This window comes from Coenobita brevimanus, chromosome 63 (assembly GCF_032717465.1).
Source record: "Coenobita brevimanus isolate Jiangsu-jjx chromosome 63, ASM3271746v2, whole genome shotgun sequence".
Lineage (NCBI taxonomy): Eukaryota > Metazoa > Arthropoda > Malacostraca > Decapoda > Coenobitidae > Coenobita > Coenobita brevimanus.
The window spans coordinates 38,079,371-38,095,734 of record NC_137016.1 but is presented as its reverse complement, the minus strand read 5'-3'; positions in this window follow the sequence as shown (position 1 = coordinate 38,095,734).

Below are 16,364 nucleotides of genomic sequence, written 5' to 3'. Positions count from 1 at the left end.
AAGTGAGGCAAGGTGAGGTGAGGTGAGGTGAGGTGAAGTGAGGCAAGGTGAGGTGAGGTGAGGTGAGGTGAGGTGAGGTGAAGTGTACACAGTGACTCTCGTGTGTATGTGTGTCGCCACGTGTACAGGAAGCCACTGTGTACATAAGTGTGCTGCTTAATGCTGTGAATCTTTGTTTTTCCCCAGCACAACACTCACTCACTCTCTCACTCTCTCACTCACTCTCCCTCTCACTCTTTCACTCCTTCATTCACTCAAACCCTGGCCGACCTTGAATGACCCAGGAGCTGTATTACTGAATGAATTTGTGGCCACCTGTGATGACCCTACCTGACCATCCCCCTACAGCCTCCTACCTGACCCCCTCCTGCCTCCATCCCCACCTACCCCTCACCTGTCCCCCACCCCTCACCTGAGCTTCGGGGCCCACACCTGGCTGGGTAATTAATCCACAGGTGATTGGCAGGGTGGTCAATGGTAACCATATCTTTTATCATACCACTCACACGCCTTCTGTACCTGGGACTGTAACTATCTATCTATCTATCTATCAGTCTATTTATCTATCTATTTATGTATCCATCCATCCATCTGTCTATCCATCTACCTACATACCTACCTATCTATCTATTTATTTGTTATATTTATTTATTTATTTATGAGTGAAGAAGGGTGTACGTTGGAGGGTGGGCAGCGAAATGGCAGGGGGCAGGGCGATGTGGTGATTTGTCTGTGACCACCTCTTACGGGATTAAGGCGTCTGGCTATAGATAGATAGATAGACAGATAGATAGACTTTTTATGCGTTATTAAGATTGAAGATATTTAACACTGTGTCTTTAGCTTAGAATCAGATTTCCATGAGAGGCTGCTTGACCCTCTCTTTTTTCTTTTCCTTTCTTTCTTTCTTTCTTTCTTTCTTATTCTTGAGGCGATTAAGGGATTGAGAGGGAGAGGAGGAGGAGTGGCTGATGTCTCCTTATCCCTTCCATCACCAATCTGTTTTAATATGGTTGACATTGGAAGGAGTTGTGGTTTTATTTCAATGACATTTTTAGTAGTGGCCATTTGGAGAGGATGGAAGGTGAGAGACTAACGAGGAGAGTGCATGTGAGGTGGAAGGGGAGAGAGGGAGGGGGAGACCGAGGATGAGAGGGAGAGATGGAGTGGAGAGGTTTATGAGAGAAAGGGGGGGGGTGTAAGTTCAGGGGAGGGCAAGCAAATGGAAGGGGAAGGGTGATATATGGGCGATTTGTTTGTGGCTACCCCTTACGGAAATTAGGAGTCTAACTATAAATAGATAGATGGATAGAAAGATATTTTTAGACCATATAAATACAGTCAGAGAATATTACAAAGCCTTGAATAGCAGTGTCACCCCCGATGATACGGGGTAATTTTCTTCTTCTACCTCTTCTTCTTCCTCTTCTTCTTTCTCCTCCTCCTCCTCCTCTTCTTCTTCTTCTTCTTCTTCCTCTTATTTTTCTCCTTCTCCACCTTTTATTTTTCTTCTTTCCTCCCCTTGTTGTTGTTGTTCTTCTTCTTCTTCTTCTCCTTCCTCTTCCTCTTCTTCTTCTTTCTTTCTTTCTTTCTTTCACACTGATTGTTTTCTTCAGTAAATGAAATAAAATGACGATCATGGGATGATGATGATGATGATGATGATGATGATGATGATGGTGGTAATGATAATGTAAATGAAAGAAGTGTGTGTGTGTGTGTGTGTGTGTGTGTGTGTGTGTGTGTGTGTGTGTGTGTGTGTGTGTGTGTGTGTGACGAGCCGGACAGAGTGTGTGTGTGGGTTGTGAAATGTCGACCAGTTCCCACGTGCTGTGAGTTGTAGTTTTTAGCTGAGCTGTGTGTGTGTTTTTCTATATTGAGGTGTGTGTGTGTGTGTGTGTGTGTGTGTGTGTGTGTGTGTGTGTGTGTGTGTGTGTTTTCTATATTGTGGTGAGTGTGTGTGTTTTTCTATATTGTGGTGTGTGTGTGTGTGTGTGTGTGTGTGTGTGTGTGTGTGTGTGTGTGTGTGTGTGTGTTTTCTATATTGTGGTGAGTGTGTGTGTTTTTCTATATTGTAGTGTGTGTGTGTGTGTGTGTGTGTGTGTGTGTGTGTGTAGACTTAGAAAGCAAAAAATAATTATACACGTACTGTTAAACATGCTGGCACATATAAAAAACTCGACTGAAAATAGCAACACGACAAGCTGTACGAAAAGACGCAAGTTCGATCCGGCTGGGGCAGGGAACGATTTGATGTACATATTTTCATTTTAACAGGCTTTACTGATCTACAAAACTCACAAATATACGACACACCAGCTAATACCTTTACAGAAAATTAAAAGAGAGCACCCTAGCATATCTATACCGAAAACAGTGTGAATGTAAGCACGCGACACACTCATACAGCTTTCCTCATGCGACAGGTTATGAAAAGAAACAATACCAACATAGTGAAGGTGACACGATATTGGCATCAGTGTGAGGCTAATATTAACCAGTGAGCTAATTTTATAGAGAGAGAGTGAGTGAGGCCACCAGTGTCGGGGCTGCAGGTGGCGTATACACAGAACCGGCCTTACTTCACACACATTGACCTGTGGGAACGACGCGACATTTACTGTGGAGATGCGTAAGGTGATGGAGGGACGGATGTTAGGGCGTGCGGTGGTGACGTAGTGGTGACGTAGTGGTGAGGTGTTGGTGACGATCTAAGCGGTGACGCCATCACACATTAGTCAAGTGTAGCAAGAAGCATTGAACCACTCTCAGTGCCGCACGTACGCACTACCTAAATACCCTCACACAGCCATGTTTTATTGTTTTATAATATATGTATGCCTACATGCACACACACACACACACACACACACACACACACACACATACACACACACACAATCATATATATATATATATATATATATATATATATATATATATATATATATATATATATATATATATATATATATATATTACTAAGCCAGCAGCATAAATCCGTCACCATGCATAGCCCGTGTTGCTTGGTCATTTTTTGCTACTTGGGATTATTCTTGACACGTTTCGTTTTGTGTGCGTGTGCGTATGTGTGTGTGTGTGTATGTGTGTGTGTGTGTGTGTGTGTGTGTGTGTGTGTGTGTGTGTGTGTGTGTGTGTAAGAGAGAGAGAGAGAGTTGATACAGCATATACTACAGCACATCAACTTGTTTCTCATTTTTTTACCTCATCATTTTTTTATATTCCTCCTCGTATTAGCTTTATAATCCACCCCCCTCATGCTTCTCTTCTTTCTCCTCCTCCCTCTCTTCCTCTACTTCTTTGCTGTCCTTATCTCATTCTAGTAGTTCAGTTACTCTCCTAGGAGCTGCCAATAGCATGGGCCAAGCGGCCTACTGCAGTTATCCTCTCTTCTTATGTTCTTCCTCCTTCTCCCCTTCTTACTCTTCACGACATTCCATCGCTTTTGTACAGTTTAAATTGATGCTTCAAAAAGTTTGTACCCTGAGTCTCTCTCTCTCTCTCTCTCTCTCTCTCTCTCTCTCTCTCTCTCTCTCTCTCTTTTTCCTCCATTACTATTGCGATTATACTACGACTACTACTATTACTACATATACTATGACTACTGGCAGTAGTAGTACTACTACTACTACCACTACCACTACTACTACTACTACTGCTAAGCTAAAATACTGACTAATTTACTCCTTGGCTTACTTGCTTACTCACTTCCCTACTTACCAACACAAGAATAATCAAACAAAAACATGTGCCAAACAGCCAAACACATTTCCGGCCACCCAGTCCACGTTTTCTTTGAAGGATGACTGTGGTAATCTGCTTTCCCTACCCACCACCTCCTTCTCCCTCCCTCCCACCTTCCTTCCCCAAATTTCTCCCTCCCTCCCCCCCTACGGCATCTTGGCAACGCACTCTCTCTCTCTCTCTCTCTCTCTCTCTCTCTCTCTCTCTAAGGAACACTCATTAGATGTCATGCAAAGCAGCAAAACCGCTGAACGACGAGCAGGAGGCAAATGACCGTTTTCTCATCGATTAAGGAAGCTCCCTAACACATTTTCCTAAGCAATTTATTTTGTTTATTACACATTACTGTCCTAGTCTTAGATAAATCCTTCAAACATTGCCATCCTCTGCATATATATCATACAAAAGGATTTCAACCAAGCTTATCCAAAACTAAATCGCTAAGGAAGAGGTGTCAGGGAGCCCCCGAAATTAAAGACAACTGCACTTTCAAATTTCTACAAGCAGAAACATATATATATATATATATATATATATATATATATATATATATATATATATATATATATATATATATTTCTATAGCGGAACACAGCGATGAAATGGAGGATGACTGCCCTAATTCCTCTAACTTCTATACATGCATCAGGACCAGATTCATCACTTTGGAAAAATGGGGGAGGGCGTGAGTAATAGCAGAATTATAACTCAACGTATTGAAGTATTCCAAATGTCAAAATGTGCTATATGTGTACTTCTTTTAAGCATAGGAGTACAGCAGTAAGGACGAATGTAAGGACAGTAAGATATTTTTCATGTATGTTTTATTACATACTTTTTTGTTTTTTGAAAGTCAGCATTGGTATACTGAAGATAGGGGGGGTACGGTCCCATGTCCTCCCACCCACCCAAATCCGTGCCTGTGGAAATATTCCGAGGAAATGTCAGGATTGAGAATATTAACAACTTTGTACAAAATAGAAGAGTTACCCATTACAGTTTTCTTTGATGAGAGAAAACGTTAAATTTTCATCGTTAACATTTACAAAAAGCATATACCAACTTTCATATACCTTCATCGTTATTTATTCATTTACTGATTTATTATTCCTAGTCCATGCGATTTTATTTACATTATGAAGAGACTTTTCGAAATAGATACGTAAAAACGGAGGAAGGAGAGAAGGAAGGATGAATAGGAGAAATGAAAGAAGGAGGAAGGATGAGGAACAAGTGAAGGAGGAGAAAAGGAAGGAAACAGATTACCGGGAGAGAGAGAGAGAGAGAGAGAGAGGCCTTTCGTAAGCTGAATAAAATCGTCTGGAAATAATAAGAAAATAATTCTCTCTCTCTCTCTCTCTCTCTCTCTCTCTCTCTCTCTCTCTCTCTCTCTCTCTCTCTCTCATTTAAGAAATTAATAATCTCTTCATTTCTTCTTTCCTGGTCTATCTGACTCTCTTCCTCCTTTCATAGATACTGTAGTTCATTCCTCTCTTCCTCCCTTTACGGCTCCCGCTTTATCTTTTCCTTCCCTCCCTCTCTCCCTCCCTCCCTTTCTCCCTCCCTCATTTCTTATCTTCTTTCCTTCCTTCCCTCTTTCCCTTCCTTTCTTTTTCTTTCTCTCTTTCTCTCTCTTTTTCCCCTTCTCCTCTTCTTTAGTTGTAAGTTTATATTTTTCCTCTCCCTACTTCTTCACTTCCTTCCTTCCCCCCCCCCTTCTCCTATTCTCCTCTTCTCTCTCTCTCTCTCTCTCTCTCTCTCTCTCTCTCTCTCACACACACACACACACACACACACGCATCCACACACATTTCTTGACTCCCTTACAATTGTGTTTCTCTCTCTCACACACACACACGCATCCACACACATTTCTTGACTCCCTTACAATTGTGTTACTACTTCTACTACTACTTCTACTACTACTACTACTAATTATAGTCGAATTATTATTATTATTATTATTATTATTATTATTAGTAGTAGTAGTAGTCGTAGTAGTAGTAGTTGTAGTAGTAGCTGCAGTAGTAGTAGTAGTAGTAGTAGCAGCAGCAGCAGCAGCAGCAGTAGTAGTGGTAGCAGCAGCAGCAGCAGCATTATAGTGGTAGTAGTAGCAGCAGTAGTAATAGCAGTGGTAGTGAAAATCATACAAATACTACTAATACTAATACTACTACAAATACTGATACTAATAACAAGAACAACATAACTACACATAAGGATAACAATAACACAATATGTTCTTCAGTAACTATATTTCTTCTTCACTGATAACAAGATAACACACTTCCTGTTTACATGTATGGCGTAGGAGGCTCCCTAACACCTCTTCTTTGGCGAATTATTCGTATTATCCTGCAGTATATTCTTGCAGGTTCTATTCAGCCCGTTTTCTTTACCCTCTGATGTTCGGGGAAACTCTAGTAATGATATGAATGTCCATGATGACTAATGTTCTCCATTTTTCCTTTTTATTTATTTATGCTGACTCCTGGCGATTTTATTCAACACAGGAAGGATTTTTCGTACTAATGAGGTTGATAGTAATTCTCTCTCTCTCTCTCTCTCTCTCTCTCTCTCTCTCTCTCACACACACACACACACACACACACACACACACACACACACACACACACACACACACACACACACACACACACATACACACACACACACACACACACACACACACACACACACACACACACACACACACACACGCACACAATTCACAAATTTAAGGATATGTACGATAAATATGGTTTAAGACACGGGACAGTACGAGCTTGACTCATTCCTGTAAAGATACAATTAGGTAAGAACACACGCACACACACACACACACACACACACACACACACACACACACACACACACACACACACACACACACACACACACACACAATTCACAAATTTAAGGATATGTACGATAAATATGGTTTAAGACACGGGACAGTACGAGCTTGACTCATTCCTGTAAAGATACAATTAGGTAAGAACAATTAGGTAAGAACACACACACACACACACACACACACACACACACACACACACACACACACACAACTGGTTGGATTTGCCCCATATTTAGATTTAATGCAATAAAGGCTGATCTACATGTTTACTTTGACAGGGAAGCGTCATGACAAATAATAATAATAATAATAATAATAATAATAATAATAATAATAACAATAATAATAATAATAGGTCACTCCTGATAGAGATCGAAAGATTATGGACCTGTACGCAAGCAAAGACCAAAGCCATTACCTTAAATATGGGCCTTGTGGTTCTATAATGTTCTGTGTGTATGCATCACGGTATTGTTCAACTGTCGTGTTTATACTGTACAAATGAGCAAAAAACACACATTATGCAGTTAAATATGACGTCCTCTGATTCCTAAAACCTTCTACAGCAGAGTTTTGTGTGTGTGTGTGTGTGTGTGTGTGTGTGTGTGTGTGTGTGTGTGGAAGAAAGTGCTGGCATTTTTTTTTTTTTTCAGAAATGTCCTTTCCGCCATTTTCTCCTTCCGTCTTCCTCTTCGTTTTGTCCCTTATCTTCTTCAGTCTCCTTCTTCCTCGTCTTCTGCAGGATGTGTGGAGGGCGTCTAAGATGTTGCCCTGCGGTTCTTCCTCCTCCTGCAGCAGACGACCACCACCGCCGCCAGAACCAGAATCCCCACCTCCACACTCAGCACAGTCACGGCCATCTCGAAGGTCCAGAAGCTGAGCAGGGGCAGGTCCTCCAGTCCACACTCGCTCCAGTCCACATCCTTCCCCTCCACTGTGAAATAACGAATGGATCCAGCGACCATTGTGGTGGCCTTTTGAACCTTTCCGTTTACGCCCATGTAGAACCGTTTGCCGAAGTCGTTGCCGGAGCAGTTGAGGTAGAGTGTTTGTGGCTTGGTGTAGATAGTGACTGGGTTTGCTATCTGGTGTGTTTCATTGTCAGTCGCGTAGTAAACAGTGATGGTGCCGGAGTAAATCATAGCCCGAACTGTCAGCTCCGTGGGGACGCGCGTGAAGTTGAGAGAGGTGAGTTCTTCCCATAGGCACTTCTGAGAGGGCGTGGGCGTGGGCGTGGGCGTGCTAGAGGCAAGGGCGGGTAGGAGAAGTAGTGTCAGAGCCAGCATGTCGTCTAGGGCGGGGTAAGGCGGGAACTGGGACCGATATCTCCCCTATTCGCCATCACAACATACAGGAAACACAGCCCAAGACTTCCTGTTACTGATATTCTACCTACCTTACACCTCGCTACACACACACACACACTCTTCTTACACACACACACACACACACACACACACACACACACACACACACACACACACACACACACACACACACACACACACACACACACACACACACACCAATCTCTCAATCTCAGGACGTCTTCACACATATACACATTTCTCAAAACAGGATGCAGGAAGACAGTGATAAGGAGCAGCTGATAAGATTACAATATTCGTATTCACGTATTCGTATTACGTATTCGTATTTTAGTAGCAGGAAGGCAAAAAGATAACTCTGTATATACGTTTTGATTTATATTTCCTTTTTTTGAGTTATGGATGAATATTACTTTGCATTTTATTTTATTTTATTTTATTTATTTTCACATTTTATTATGTTTAATTCATTTATATATGACTTTTATCCTATTTGTTTATTCATTTTATTACTTTATGGGATTATGAATGACTTTTTTTACCCTTGTTTATTCTATTTATACATTTTATTATATTTATTTTATTTATTTATACATCCCATTTTATTTACTTATTCATTTTATCATTTTAAGGGATTATGTATGACTTTTTTTTACATTTTTTTTCGCCTCTTAGGGATCATGAGAAAAACGAGGATTTTTTGTACCATCTTTGTTTTTCTAGAGATAATTAAAAGATTATTATTCCTTTTTATTTATTTTCCGTATTTCCTTTATTCTGGTTTCATTTCTTTTACATGTACAGTACGTTTCAGGCATTGTTAAAAAAAAAAAAAAGTAATTTCAATGATCATACACCCAAAGCAGACTCTGTACTCTCTTTTATCAACAGACTCTCTCACTCCACATTACCCGCGAATCTTTGTGTTTCTTATTCTTTCCACTCGACACAACGCTCAAAATATCCCTCGCTAATCACCTTTCTATTCCTCTCCATATTAGCTTTCCACATTCATGCCACACCAGGTTCTGACATACTCCACTTCCTTCAGCCTCAGTACACTTCACTTCACTTCCCTCTCCATCCGTGTTCGCCTCATAACATTACCTCGTACAGTCTGCTCCGTCTCCAGCCAGTCCACTTTCAGCCTGCGTCCCTTCTTTCAGTTCTGCGTTCTTCATTTTCAGTCCGCCTCCCTTTGCTTACGTCTGCCTCTCTGCATTTTCAACCTGCCTCCCTTCGTTCAGCTTTATGTCTCTCATTTATACCTGCATCCGTACGTTCAGATCCGCGTCTCTTCATTTTCAGCTTGCTTCCCCTCGTTCAGCTTTGTCTCTCATTTTCAGTCTGTCACTTCACTGTCAGTTCACCTTCAGCTCCATCTTCTTCCTTTTCAACCCTTTGTCACCTCTGTCTGTCTTAATTTTCAGTCTGCAGCTCCTCAGTCAGTCCACATTCAATCCTCGTCCCTTCATTTTCAGCCTGCATGTTCTCAGACAGTCCATCTTCAGCCTGTTTCTCTTCATTTCCAGCTTGCATGCCCTCCTCGGATTCATCCTTCCCTAGACTGGACATGTTCCTAACCTGGACGCTGGTGAAGGTTTGTTGTTGCCGTCGTACATACAAGCACGCAGCCACACATTCACCCAGCACCGCCACCACCAGCACGCCTGCAATAACCAGAGGGACCGTGGAAACAACGTCGCCCATTTTCGTTGCAGTCTCGTTTGAGTGTAACACGTCTGTGGCGTGTATGAGGTTTGGCGTTGTGTGAAAGGCGTTCGTAGCTGTCCAGATGGAGTCCAAAGTGGTCTGAGTGGAATCTTGGATGGTGCTGAGTTTAGTGGAGGGTGTGGTGTGCGTGTCTTGGTCATCCCTAGTTGTTGTTGTGATACCTGTGTCTACGCTGCATACCTGCAGGTCTCCCTTTACCTTAAAGCCGTGAAACACGTCGCCAGACACTGAGCGTTGTACTGGAGTCTGTCCCGTGACTGCGGCACGAAAGGCCTTCCTAGTCTTGCCCTCGTCGGAGTAGTTGAGGTAAAGACTGTGACTACTGGCGTTAATAACAACATCCAAGAACGAGAGGCTGAGGGTTGAGCCGCCACTCCCCACAGAAGCCGTGACAGAGAGGTTGGTACTGTGCTGTCGGGCTCTGAGGGTGAGACGTGTCGGGTTGTCAGTGAATGTTTGTTGTTGCAGCTCCACCCAGTCACACTCCTGGGTCATGGGTAGAGATGTGGCCGACTGATGTGGCCACAGTGCCAGCACCAACGGCCACACCGGAGCCAGCCTCACCACCCACATGATGGCGAAGCAGGGTGAGGCAGGGAACTGAAGGAAGGAAATGAGGAAGCTTGAGGCAGGCGACTGAGGCAGGGTGGGGCAGGAAGTGAAGCTGCAGAGAGAGAGAGAGAGAGAGAGAGAGAGAGAGAGAGAGAGTGCAGGTACATATACAACACCGAGCATTTTCCTATAAAAAAAGAAAAAGTCAACGCTACTCTGTTGCAACCCTCCATCTGACCAAGCACTTCCCCCACCTCCTTGCACACCTAAGCAAGCGCATAACAGTCCTCACCTCACCCCCTCCTCTGTGTACCCTAGAGACATTAAGAGTTTCAAATTTCAGTAGTTTATCCATGGTAATAATGAAGTTGTGAGCAGATCTAATGAAAGTATGACCCGTGCTTTTTAATTTAGGCAGCCATTTTGTATGATTACATAATAGATACAACCATGAAACTTCATACACAATTAGATATTCATATAATCATTTAACATGTACAATTTCTGCCTCCTTGGTATAATAGTTGCAAAGTATTGATAGAAAAATGCATTGGTCCCTTCAGATTCCTTGCACAAGCGGCAGTGATATATGAGATTCTTATTTTTTGTACTTTTTCATTATTTTCAAAAGAAATAAAAACTACTTAGGGCACAATTCTACCCACCAAAAGACACCAGTTCACTATCAGACACATATCTACTTGATATTTCATGACTCTATAGTGAATACTTTCTGAATTCTGGCCCGGAAAAGAAATCTCTACGTGACCTAATGTTGTTAATTGATCCCAGTGATAACAATACCCTCCTCTGACTTCGCCAGGTGGAGGATAAAAAAACAACTATGGAGGGACGATAGTTGGCATAGGAGTATTGGTGGAGCCTCATCGTTACTGGTATACTGTATTTTCCATTTTACAGGACACGGTTTTATTGGTATACTGTATTTTCCATATTGCAGCTCACGGTACTTAATCCTGTAGCCTATATTATGCTTCATCCTATGTTGCCCCCTCAGGAACGCAGGAACCTGGGGCTAGGCAAGTTGGTCCTGAAATTTAAGATGAGGGTGACCAGCCTCACTCATCCCTGAGTGGCATTACGTGAGCAATAACCTCAACCATCCCCTGGATATAAACCTTCACCGACTCAACCCGACTGGAGTGCTTTAATTACACACTAAACCACCAGGCACCATAATTTGATTATATGATTACCACCCAGCGCAGTAAATGGTTTCCTGGTGTACAGGAAACCATTTGGCTTGTCACTCAATGTAGAGTCACCCATATGCAGAAGGAAGAGGAAGGAATGATGGAAAGAAAGACAAAAGACTGAGTGTAAAGTCTCCCGTAGGCAGAAGGATGAGGAAAGAATGAAGTAAAGAAAGAAGAGGAGGGTAGGAAAGGAGCGAGGAGAGGAAAGGGCAGACAGCCGAGAGCAGCACCACATCGAGTGAGTGGATGGTGAGCGACCCCACCTACCACGAATAATAATAATAATAATAATAATAATAATAATAATAATAATAATAATAAAGAAGGTATCCTGTTTATCAGTCAGGGGAATTGATAACTTTATTTACATGTATTTTATTATCAGTATATTCTCAGACCAAGAGAGGAAATGAATACGTTTTCTCGCTCTCTCTCTCTCTCTCTCTCTCTCTCTCTCTCTCTCTCTCTCTCACACACACACACACACACACACACACACACACACACACACACATACACAGAAAGAATCAACACACCCACCCACACGCACACACAGGAAGAATCAACACACACACACACACACACACACACACACACACACACACACACACACACACACACACACACTGGGAGAAGTAAACACAACATGTTTCCTATCAGTTTATTTTATCAATTAATTTCTGTCCCAATAACAGAAGCAAAATTTATTCACATTCTTTATAAAAAAAATTACGTGCATTTTTTAACCAGTATTTCGTAACACTTTCCCGTTGGCGATCTATGCTTCTTCTTACGCTTGATATTCCGTTGTATATTACTGAAAAAAAAAAAAGAGTCGATATTAAGGAGATAAAAAATATAAAAGAGAATAACAATGTGTGATAAAGAAAATAAATCGCCAAGGAAAGGGTGTTTGGAACACTTATATGGGAATTATTTTAAATGGGACTTTTTGTGCTTATATACTTATAATAAAAGTATAAGGTGAGAGAGAGAGAGAGAGAGAGAGAGAGAGAGAGAGAGCGAGGAAGCTACTTGTAGATAAATATTCACAGATAAGAAGAGAGAGAGAGAGAGAGAGAGAGAGAGAGAGAGAGAGAGAGAGAGAGAGAGAGAGAGAGAGAGAGAGAGAATGTATACTGGCATTATTAACAACAAGATATATTTTGAACAAGAGAGAGAGAGAGAGAGAGAGAGAGAGAAAGGGGGGGGGTGAACTTAGCTCACTCTTCACCTTAAGTTGGCATGAAAATCAACATCTTTCCATATTTAGTGCTGAGTTGTTGCGTAGACTAGCACCAGAATATAATGCTAGTCACGAAGAAGAGCTGGAGCCTCAGTACTACCGTTTTCTAGCACTGAGGAGCGTGGAATAGGCTGAGAAATAGCGAAAATCTGTGATAAGTTATTTTCTTCTCTCTCTCTCTCTCTCTCTCTCTCTCTCTCTCTCTCTCTCTCTCTCTCTTTTTTTTTTTATAGAGGGTGAAAAAAAATCCATATCAATTTACAGGCGTTCTCCATTAAAAAACGTGAAAATGAAAGGAGTATAGCAAATGTTTACTTAAAAATACAGACCTAGAGAATCATATTTAACATCTGTATTTTGTGATGTACTGTATACGCAAAAAATACATACTGTATATTCTCATTTTATTTTCCTTCATTTTCATCTTTTCTGATTTTTTCCTAACCAAAAATCACTCATGTCACTCTTGTTCCTGAAAAAAATGAGGGAGGTCTTCTTGGGTCCCTCATATTTTCATTTTTACCTCCATTATTTTGGCCTGTTTGCTTCCATCTTTGTCTGCTTCATGTGGGCCTGTCTGCTTTCCATCGCATCCATATCAGCTACAGAGCACTTCATCTCTGCCTGTCTGCTTTCAGTTCTGTCCCTATTCAATTTACTGTGTTCAGGGGCGCTGCCAGAATTTTGTAATAGGGGGGGGACCTGCATTTTGGTTGTTATTATTTTTGAAATGCAGGTGCCTGGTATTACAAGAGTGTCTAGATTAACAAAAAATGTATCTGGTATTAAACAGTAAAGGAAGTAACCCAAGAATCAATCATTAGTACCTGAATGAATAAATTAGAATATAAACATACGACTCTGTGACTACCTTCCCATTCAGTTTTTTATTTTCATTTTTTTTTTTTTAATAGAAAAGAGGGGCCCGTGTCTCTTCTCCCTCCCTTAGGACTATTTACTTCCTTTTCCATCCTAACCTACCTCAGAGCAATTGGTTTTGGCCTATTCACTCCCCATTCCTTCTTTGCCTGCTTCATTAGGCATCATTTGAATCTCCCCGTTTCCTTTTCCATCTTTGTCTGTTTCAGCACTCTTCATCTGGGCGTGTCCGATCCCTTTTCCATCCTTCTTCGCTTCAGCATGGTTTGTTTCGACCTTTCTGCTTCCTTCTCCATCCTTCTCCATATCAGTACGCTTCACCTGGGCTTGGTCGCTCCCCTTTCCATCCTCCTTCACTTCCGTATCGGTTGCTTTGGCCTGTCCACTCCCCTCTCCATCCTTGTCCACTTCAGTACGCTTTGCTTGGGCCTGTCCGCGTCCTCCTCCATTCTTGTCTGTTTCAGCATGCTTAGCCTGGGCCTGTCTTCTTCCCCTTCCATCCATGCTGTTCTCTCCGCATCCCTGCTCAATCACCTCCAGCTCAGTATGCTTCTCTTGTGTCACTCCGCTCTTCCCTCCACTTCCCCCAGCTTCAGCACACTTCTCTCCATCTTTGATCACCTCAGTACAATTCTCTTCACTTTCTCCAGCTTCGCCACTCTTCTCTCCACCTCTTGCTTCATCCTTGACGATTTCAACAGACTCCCATTCAAGTTCCTCTCCGGCCGCACAACTCTTAGTGTACGTGGTGAGTATGCCTTCGATACGTCCCACCTCCGCCTCCCTCAGACCCTGTATGCCACTGAGCTGGACACTGGTGGAACGTTGGCGCCTCTGTCGGGTGTACAAGCCTGCAACTATACACGGGGCCAGCAGCACCACCACCGCCAGCACGCCCGCCACAACGTTACGTGCAGTCGTAACAGCGTCTTGCACTTTGCCTGAGGTCACGTCATTTGTGGTTCCGTCGATCGTAGGAGTTGAATCTGAGGTCTGTGTGGAGGCCAGAGTAGTACCAGTGGATTCTGAAGTGGTCTCCGTACGGGCCAGTGGAGAGTGAGCGGATTCCGCAGTGGTCTCGGTGGGGTCCAGAGTAATTTGGGTGGATTCTGAAGTGGTCTGAGTGGAGGCAGGTGTGTGTTGAGAAGTGTGAGTGGAAGTAGGTGTGGGTTGAGTGGTGTGAGTGGAAGCAGACGAGGGTTGAGTGGTGTGAGTGGAAGCAGACGAGGGTTGAGTGGTGTGAGTGCTTTGGTCATCCCTGGGTGATATTGAAATACCTGTGTCTGCGATCTCCTTGTCCCTCTTCACTCTGAAGCCGCGAACCACGTCACCAGGCACTGATGTATGTTCTGAAGTCTGTTCCGTGATTTTGACATGAGTGGCCTTGTTAGTGTTGCCCACGTCGGAATAGTTGAGGTGAAGACTGTGATTGCTGTCGTCAACAACATTATCCAAGAGTGGTCCGTCGTTGGCTGAACTGCCATTCCCCACAGAAGCGGTGACAGAGAGGTTGGTAGGCCTACCGTGCTGTCGGGCTCTGAGAGTGAGACGTGTCGGGTTGTCGGTGAATTTTCGTTGTTGCAGCTCCACACAATCACATTCCTGGGTCATGGGTAGGGATATGGCCGACTGATGTGGCCACAGAGCCAGCACCAACGGCCACACCAGAGCCAGCCTCACCACCCACATGATGGCGTGGCAGGATGAGGCAGGGAAGTGAGGGAAGGACCTGAGGAAGCTTGAGGCAGGGAACTGAGCCTGCAGAGATACACAGTAGAGACAGCAAAGGCAGCTACTCCACCAGCCTCACCGCTCACATGCTGACGCCGCGGAGGTAGGACAGGAACTCAAAGACCAGAGAAACTGCCGAGTGAGAGATATCGAGGTGTCGTGGAATCTAGTGTTATTCTCCCAGCAGCTCTTCCTGTCTGATAATTATGCTGCTCCACACCTGCACTCAGATTTACAAACACGCTTACGATCGATTCTCTCTCTCCAGTAACGAAGAAGAATTTTGATTTCCAGGAAGAAGAAACATGTTTTTTCTACTCTTGTCTTTCCTTGTTATTCTCGTCAACTCAGGATGTTTTGTAGCACGTCTTCCTTAACCTTTAATTTTCTTGTTACAAAATTTTCTCGCGGGTACTAATTATTATTGATTATGTGTGTGTGGATGAAAGGATGCGAAGATGTATATTGGATGCAAGAGTTTATAGAGGTTGGGGGAGTGGACTTTCTGACCACTACTTGGTGGTGGCCAGAATTAAAGTCCAAGTAAGATGGAGGAACAGAAGAAGGGAAAGACGAGAGGAAGGAGTAGTTGCAAGGAGAGTGGAAAGGTTACAAGAGGATGAGAAAAAGGCAGAGTATAAGAGAGAAGTGGAGGAACGATTGGGCAAATATGAATTGGAGCAGATGGGGGACGTGGAAGGTGTGTGTAGAATATTTACAGAAGAAATATGTGCAGCATGTGATGTGATGTGTGGAAGGAAGAGAAGACGGAGGGGGGTGCAAGGAACAGCGTGGTGGACTGAAGAGGTGAAGCAGGCTGTGGCACAAAAGAAGAAAGCATACAATGAATGGATGAGGAATAGGGGCGTGGAAGAGGTTGAGAGGCGGAAGAGAGAGTTATATGTAGAAAGAAAGAGAGAGGTGAAAAGATTAGTAAGAGAGAGTAAGAAGAGAGTGGATGAGGAATTTGGAAGGAATTTGAGTGTAAAGTGGAGGGACTGTAAGAAAATGTTCTGGAGAGAGGTGAAAAGAGTAAGACAGGGTGGAAGTGAAGT